Below are 7,560 nucleotides of genomic sequence, written 5' to 3'. Positions count from 1 at the left end.
CTTTCAAAAAAAAACAAAAACTCCAACCACAGAAATGCTGACGCGTGGATGCCTATTAGTCCCGGTTGGTGCCACCAACCAGGACCAAAGGGTCTCCTGCCTGGGCTCCGCGCACAGGCCACGTGGAGGCCCATCTGTCCCGGTTCTGGATTGAACCGAGACTAAAGGGACAGGGCATTAGTATCGACCCTTTAGTCCCGGTTCCAGAACCGGGACAAAAGGCCCTTACGAACTAGGACAACATGCCCTTTTTCTACCAGTGATTGAGTACGGGTACCGGGTCCCCTTTGGCGAAATACACGCTTTCATTGGCAAGATCGGCGAACCGGGCCCTGAGCTGGACATCTGCACCGACATCGTCGAGACGGCTCAACGTGCAAGACCTTCCCGAGTTCAGCCTGCCGTAAAGCGTGCCTTCGTGGGAGTCATCCACCGAGCCGAATATGAGGATAGATCGATATCTAGTGGCGAAACTGTCATTTACTCTGATGACGAGTCTTCAACCGGAGAGACCGAGTCGCTGTATCAGCTGCATGATGGCCAGATTAGTGGTGGTTCCGATGGCGACATTATTCCGGACCTCTCTGATCCGCCGAGCCGAGTTGCGATTTTCATGGCCGGTACACAGTCGGTGCAGCATTCTTCTACCGCAGCAGCAATGATTTCTAGTTCAGTAGCTGCAACACCCGCTGGGGCAGGAGGCCCCACGCCGGCGCCGGTTCAAGTTTTGTCCGATTTATTCGACACTTTGGCAACGTTGCTGGCGGCTGAGGTTAATCCGGCGGATCATGATCAGCATAACGTGGAAATTGCAAAGGTGAAGGATCAGATAGCTCAAGCTAAGATAGATCTGGCAGCAGAGAACACCAGGATGGCCGCAGAGCGGGCCGAGTTAGAGGCACGGGCTTATCGGCTTATGCTGGATCAGAGCGCATCAAATGATGTCATGAGGAGAAGGTACCAGTCTCACCTGCCTCCGGTTTACGAGGGAAGGAATCTCTTCAACACGCCAGGGGCAGGAACCAGCAACCAACCAGTGGTAAACTGGGTGGAGGCACCTGTGGAACCGGGGCGCCGGTTCAGCCATGCGCGACGGATCCGCCTCGTCAGAACAATGTCCCATCACAACACGTCTCAACGCCTCCGGGTCATTACTCTAACCCGTTAGATAATGATACGTCTCCAACGTATCTATAATTTTTGATTGCTCCATGCTATGTTATCTACTGTTTTGGACATTATTGGGCTTTATTATCCACTTTTATATTATTTTTGGGACTAACCTACTAACCGGAGGCCCAGCCCAGAATTGCTGTTTTTTTGCCTATTTTAGGGTTTCGAAGAAAAGGAATATCAAACGGAGTCCAAACGGAATGAAACCTTCGGGAATGTGATTTTTGGAACGAACAAGACCCAGAAGACTTGGACCCTACGTCAAGAAACCAACAGGGAGGCCATGAGGTAGGGGGCGCGCCTACCTCCCCAGGCACGCCCTCCACCCTCGTGGCCCCCTTGTTGCTCCACCGACGTACTTCTTCCTCCTATATATACCTACGTACTCCCAAACGATCAGATATGGAGCCAAAACCCTAATTCCACCGCTGTAACTTTCTGTATCCACGAGATCCCATCTTGGGACCTGTTCTGGAGCTCCATCGGAGGGGGCATCGATCACAGAGGGCTTCTCCATCAACACCATAGCCTCTCCGATGAAGTGTGAGTAGTTTACCTCAGACCTACGGGTCCATAGTTATTAGCTAGATTGCTTCTTCTCTCTTTTTGGATCTCAATACAAAGTTCTCCCCCTCTCTTGTGGAGATCTATTCGATGTAATCTTCGTTTGCGGTGTGTTTGTTGAGACCGATGAACTGTGGGTTTATGATCAAGTTTATCTATGAACAATATTTGAATCTTCTCTGAATTCTTTTATGTATGATTGGTTATCTTTGCAAGTCTCTTTGAATTATCAGTTTGGTTTGGCCTACTAGATTGATCTTTCTTGCAATGGGAGAAGTACTTAGCTTTGGGTTCAATCTTGCGGTGTCCTTTCCCAGTGACAGTAGGGGCAGCAAGGCACGTATTGTATTGTTTCCATCGAGGATAACAAGATGGGGTTTTCATCATATTGCATGAGTTTATCCCTCTACATCATGTCATCTTGCTTAAAGCGTTACTCTGTTCTCTTGAACTTAATAGTCTAGATGCATGCTGGATAGCGGTTGATGTGTGGAGTAATAGTAGTAGATGCAGGCAGGAGTCGGTCTACTTGTCTTGAACGTGATGCCTATATACATGATCATACCTAGATATTCTCATAATTATGCTCAATTCTGTCAATTTCTCAACAGTAATTTGTTCACCCACCGTAAAATACTTATGCTCTTGAGAGAAGCCACTAGTGAAACCTATGGCCCCCGGGTCTATCTTCATCATATTAATCTTCCAATACTAAGTTATTTTCATTGCTTTTATTTTACTTTGCATCTTTATCATAAAAATACCAAAAATATTATCTTATCATATCTATCAGATCTCACTCTTGTAAGTGACCGTGTAGGGATTGACAACCCCTTATCGCGTTGGTTGCGAGGATTTAATTGTTTTGTGTAGGTGCGAGGGACTCGCGCGTAGCCTCCTACTGGATTGATACCTTGGTTCTCAAAAACTGAAGGAAATACTTACGCTACTTTGCTGCATCACCCTTTCCTCTTCAAGGGAAAACTAACACAGTGCTCAAGAGGTAGCAAGAAGGATTTCTGGCGCCGTTGCCGGGGAGGTCTACGCAAAAGTCAACATACCAAGTACCCATCACAAATCCTTATCTCCCGCATTACATTATTTGCCATTTGCCTCTCGTTTTCCTCTCCCCCACTTCACCCTTGACGTTTTATTCGCCCTCTCTCTCTATCCTCCCTCTCCTTCTCTATTCGCCTCTTTTTGCCCGTTTCTTGTTTGCTTGTGTGTTAGATTGCTTGCTTGTCTCGATGGCTCTTCCCCGATTTGGTGATCTTCACCTTAAAAGGTTAGAGGAAATCGAAAGCAATGTTAGGAGTTTTAGGGTCTTGCAATTTGAGCATAATAGTTTCTTTAGAAACGAGCTTAAAGAACAAAAAAGCTTTATGAGTTATATGAATAAAGAGCTCGATGATATGTCTAAAGAATTTGATGGTTTGAGATCCCAAATTGCTTGTCTTGAGAAGTTAATAGCTGAAGTTTCGGATAAGCAGGCTACCTTAGTAAATAAGATGGCCGCTAAGCCGGAAGACCATGGTAATAAAGATGAAGATTTAAAAGTTATTGATGTGTCCCCTATTAAATCTTTGTTTTGCATTATGAATCTTGATAATGGTGGGACTGAATATGATCCACCTTTACCTAGAAGGCGTTCCAAAAATTTGGAGTTTTTAGATCTTGATGCTAAAATTGATAAAAGTGGGATTGAAGAGATCAAAACTCTAGATGTTAATGAACCTACTATTTTGGATTTCAAGGAATTTAATTATGATAATTGCTCTTTTATAGATTGTATTTCCTTGTTGAATCCGTGCTAAATTCTCCTCATGCTTATAGCCAAAAAAAAACTTTTACCAAACATATCGTTGATGCTTTGATGCAATCTTATGAAGAAAAACTTGAGTTGGAAGTTTCTATCCCTAGAAAACTTTATGATGAGTGGGAACCAACTATTAAAATTAAAATTAAAGCATGAATGCTATGCTTTGTGTGATTTGGGTGCCAGTGTTTCCACGATTCCAAAGACTTTGTGTGATTTGTTAGGTTTCCGTGATTTTCATGTTTGCTCTCTAAACTTGCACCTTGCGGATTCCACTATTAAGAAACCTATGGGAAGAATTAATGATGTTCTTATTGTTGCAAGTAGGAATTATGTGCCCGTAGATTTTATCGTTCTTGATATAGATTGCAATCCTTCATGTCCTATTATTCTTGGTAGATCTTTTCTTAGAACGATTGGTGCAATTATTGATATGAAGGAAGAAAATATTAGATTCCAATTTCCGTTAAGGAAAGGCATGGAAATCTTTCCTAGAAAGAACATTAAATTACCTTATGAATCTATTATGAGAGCCACTTATGGATTGCCTACCAAAGATGACAATACCTAGATCTATCCTTGCTTTTTATGCCTAGCTAGCGGCGTTAAATAATAGCGCTTGTTGGGAGGCAACCCAATTTTATTATTATTCCTTGATTTTTTTTCTCCTGTTTAGTAATAACTAATTTATCCATACTCTGTTTTAGTTGTGTTTTTGTGTTTAATTAGTGTTTGTGCCAAGTAGAACCGTTGGGAAGACTTGGGGAAAGTCTTGTTAATCTTGCTGTAAAAAACAGAAACTTTAGCGCTAACGAGAACTGCAGCCATTTTCATTTGGAAAAGTGTTATTTAGTTAATTCTTTTTTCAGACGATTAATAGATAAATTCCTCACGTCCAACAATTTATTTTAGAATTTTTGGGGTTCCAGATCTTGCGCTAGCTGCTGATTACTACAGACTGTTCTGTTTTTGACAGATTATGTTTTTCGTGTGTTGTTCGCTTATTTTGATGAATTTATGGCTAGTAAAATAGTTTATAAACCGTAGAGATGTTGGAATAAAGTAGGTTTAACATCAATCTCTACTTCTAGTGAAGCAGTTGGTAGTCTCGCTTTCAGGTTTTTTTTTTGTCCCGGTTTTTTTCGTCCCACCTCCCACCATCATGTTTCTTTGGTTTTTTTGGTATGGTTTTTTCACCTCCCCACGATCGGTCCGCTCACACACCGCCCACAGAAACAATCCATCGCCACCCACGACTCCCTCACCCTGACTAGGGTTCCTAGCCCTATCCTCCGCCACCGTTGCGTGTTCCCGTCTGACATCGCCCGAGCGCTTTGTTGACCTCGCCGGGAGCAGCCAGCTGGATCACGCCACCATGCCTCCCTCTCTCCCTTCTCTTCTTTTCCCCTACCTTCTCTCTCTCCTCTGAACTGCGCATCGCTCCTGTTAGAGGCCGGGGACACCTCGGCACACGCCGCCTACCGGGAGACGCCGGTGCTGGACAGGGATAGCCAGGCAGCCGTGCGCGTGCAAGGTCGGTTCGCGGCACTGCCTCGTCCAGCCCAAGCCGCTCATCCGCGTTGCCGTGTTCGCTCAAGCCGTTGCGTCCCGTGGAGGAGGGAGCAGGCACATGAACGCGGGCGCCGCTGGAGATGTTGATGAAAAGCAGAGGTAGTTGCCGCTTGATTCAGTGCAAGAAAAATTGAAGTCATGGTACCTTCTTCTCCCCTTTGCATGATCGGTTGATGCATTCTCGATTGAAGATTTCTCTTCTTTGATCCAGGAATTTCATTCCGTTGATGCTTCAGCAATCCTTTTATCTCATCACGCCCACATGCTCCGATGAAGCAATTCTCGTAAGTGCAAGGACGTTTAGGATAAAATAATCAATAATTGAATCTTTTGATTAATCACAAGCAGAGAAGATCAAATAAGCAATCTATTGACAAATTCTCTTCTCTATGCAGAACGGCGGTGGCTGGTTGACTTGTCTCAGGTCACAGTGATTAATGCCAATTAGCCTGATCGTGCAGTGATGCCAGCTGGATCACGCTGCCGTGCCTCCCTCTCTCCCTTCTCTTCTTTTCCCCTACCTCTCTCTCTCCTCTGAACTGCTCCTCTCTGCAGGTGCCGCCATGGCCGCGTCTTGGAGCTCGCCGCCGTGGGCTGCGCGCCCCTTCGATGACAGCCTTCCTCGCCCACGTCCAGGTCCTCTCAATCCTAATTTGATGAATGGGAGCGGAAGCTGCAATGTCAAGATCCGCAAGCAGGACATGAACCACCTTGCCTTGAATTTCCTCGTCACATTAGGATTCATCGACGCCACCAACAGGTTCTGTATCAATTCCGGCACCCAACGTACTGTATGCCCACACGTTTAAATCATGCCGCTCTTACTCCTGCAATACTCCAAGAATAGTACTTGAGATTTAGGCAGCAGTGGGCATGGTAATTAATTTTTATTTAGTTGGTTCAGTTACTATCATTGGAAGTGCCAGACAGATCTCGTCGTCAAGAGTAGCGCTGCAGGGTCATTCACCTGGTTGGCCTCTTATGTAACTGGTGTTGTTGTGTCCATGTGGAAGGAGAGCCCGCTTCTCCGGGACGCCGGCGCTGACATGCTCACCGTAGGCGACGTCATGGCGGTGCTCGACTTCAGGGAGGAGGTCGGCAACCACCACTTCTTGGACCAAGTAAAGCTTTGCTCGCCATTGAAATAATCTCGTTTCTTGTTTTTTCTCTTTCTGATATGATTGATGATTTATTCCATTTGCACAAAAGGATTCTCGAGGAAATAGCACAAGCTAATTCAAAATCATCTCTTAGTTGATCAAGCATGTAATCATAAAGTGAAGGTAGAGAAGTTTGGAATAGTAACCTCGTGGTTTCATTACCCACGCATTGGAGATCCCATGCAAACTATTGTGATTTGTGAGAAGTTTCAGAAATTTGCAATTTGTGAGCGGGTACTAAGTTCTTTCTCATGCAGTTACATTGTTGTCCTGTGCTACATTCTCCTTTGATCCTGTAAGCAAAAGGCAATATATATACTGTTGGACCTTGAAGCTCCAAGATATCTTATGTTTTGTATGTACTCCCCTGGTTATTTAGCAAATGCCAAAAAAGTGTGTTGTTTCTGTCATGAGTACATCGTTTGGCTGGGAGTTTTTCCTACTTGTTATAAATATTAGGAACTTAAGCACATAACGACGTATCAATCCTGTAAGCAAACATCCTATATGGTGTGCTCTAACATTTTCTTTGATATAGTTTTTTTAACAAAATAACGGTGCCCAAGTCACTTCTAATAAAGAGCGTGTGCTCGTGTAATAGTACAATTCATTGTGATCAAATGTACACAGAGTTTGCAGAAGCTATGGAAGAAATGGTAACTTTCTTACTTGGGAAAACTGCATTAGATAACGATGATGATGACAGTGGTAAATTGTCTGAATCTATAAGCACATTATGTGGAAGCTTGCATGCTAGGATTTATTCCTAGAAGTTCTTGCACAAAGGACATTTCCTGATTTAAAGCCAACTATGTTATATTTTGATGGTAATGCTCCTTTTTTCAAAATTACCAGATCCTTCATGAAAAGAACTAGTGATGTGACTTTTTCTATACATGTGGTGATGCTAAGGCTCAGTTTGAACTACAAAAGTTCGTGGATAACTATGTCAGTTTTATTTCTACCTTAGTAAAATTGAACTGAAATAGTATCAGAAGTTGACGTGCTTCCATGTACTGTAATTTTCTTATACTCTGACCCGTATTATTGTGTTTTTTCAGCGTAAAAATGTCATAAATACAGTCACAAACCCATCAGATCTATGCTATGGATGCCGTGGTGATTGCTGGAACGGAGGGTTCCTGGGATGATGAGAAGGTATGCAGATTCATACTGTTCCAGGTTCAGACTGAAATCTAAACTAATGAATGTAGAGTTGTAGACACAATATTTTTGTTGATGCTGGTCATCAAGTAATTCATGAAGTTGGGATGG

The 7,560-nt window shown here is 43.7% G+C and overlaps 2 long non-coding RNA genes across 2 annotated transcripts in view; both read left to right on the top strand.

The window, feature by feature from the left end:
• The first annotated feature begins 4,939 nt into the window (after positions 1–4,939).
• LOC119286964 lies at positions 4,940–5,630 on the top strand. The gene is made up of 3 exons (XR_005140716.1): positions 4,940–5,224; positions 5,337–5,409; positions 5,521–5,630. It is a non-coding gene; the product is annotated as an uncharacterized LOC119286964 (long non-coding RNA).
• Positions 5,631–6,393: 763 nt separating this feature from the next.
• LOC119286957 overlaps positions 6,394–7,560 on the top strand; it is a 4,317-nt gene continuing 3,150 nt past the window's right edge. Inside the window, exons 1-2 of the long non-coding RNA XR_005140714.1 lie at positions 6,394–6,519; positions 7,347–7,443. This is a non-coding gene — a long non-coding RNA (uncharacterized LOC119286957). The remainder of the gene's footprint in view (positions 6,520–7,346; positions 7,444–7,560) is intronic.

The sequence above is a fragment of the Triticum dicoccoides genome, chromosome 1A (assembly GCF_002162155.2).
Source record: "Triticum dicoccoides isolate Atlit2015 ecotype Zavitan chromosome 1A, WEW_v2.0, whole genome shotgun sequence".
Lineage (NCBI taxonomy): Eukaryota > Viridiplantae > Streptophyta > Magnoliopsida > Poales > Poaceae > Triticum > Triticum dicoccoides.
The sequence above is the reverse complement of the archived record's forward strand: the minus strand, read 5'-3'. Positions and strand labels throughout refer to the sequence as shown.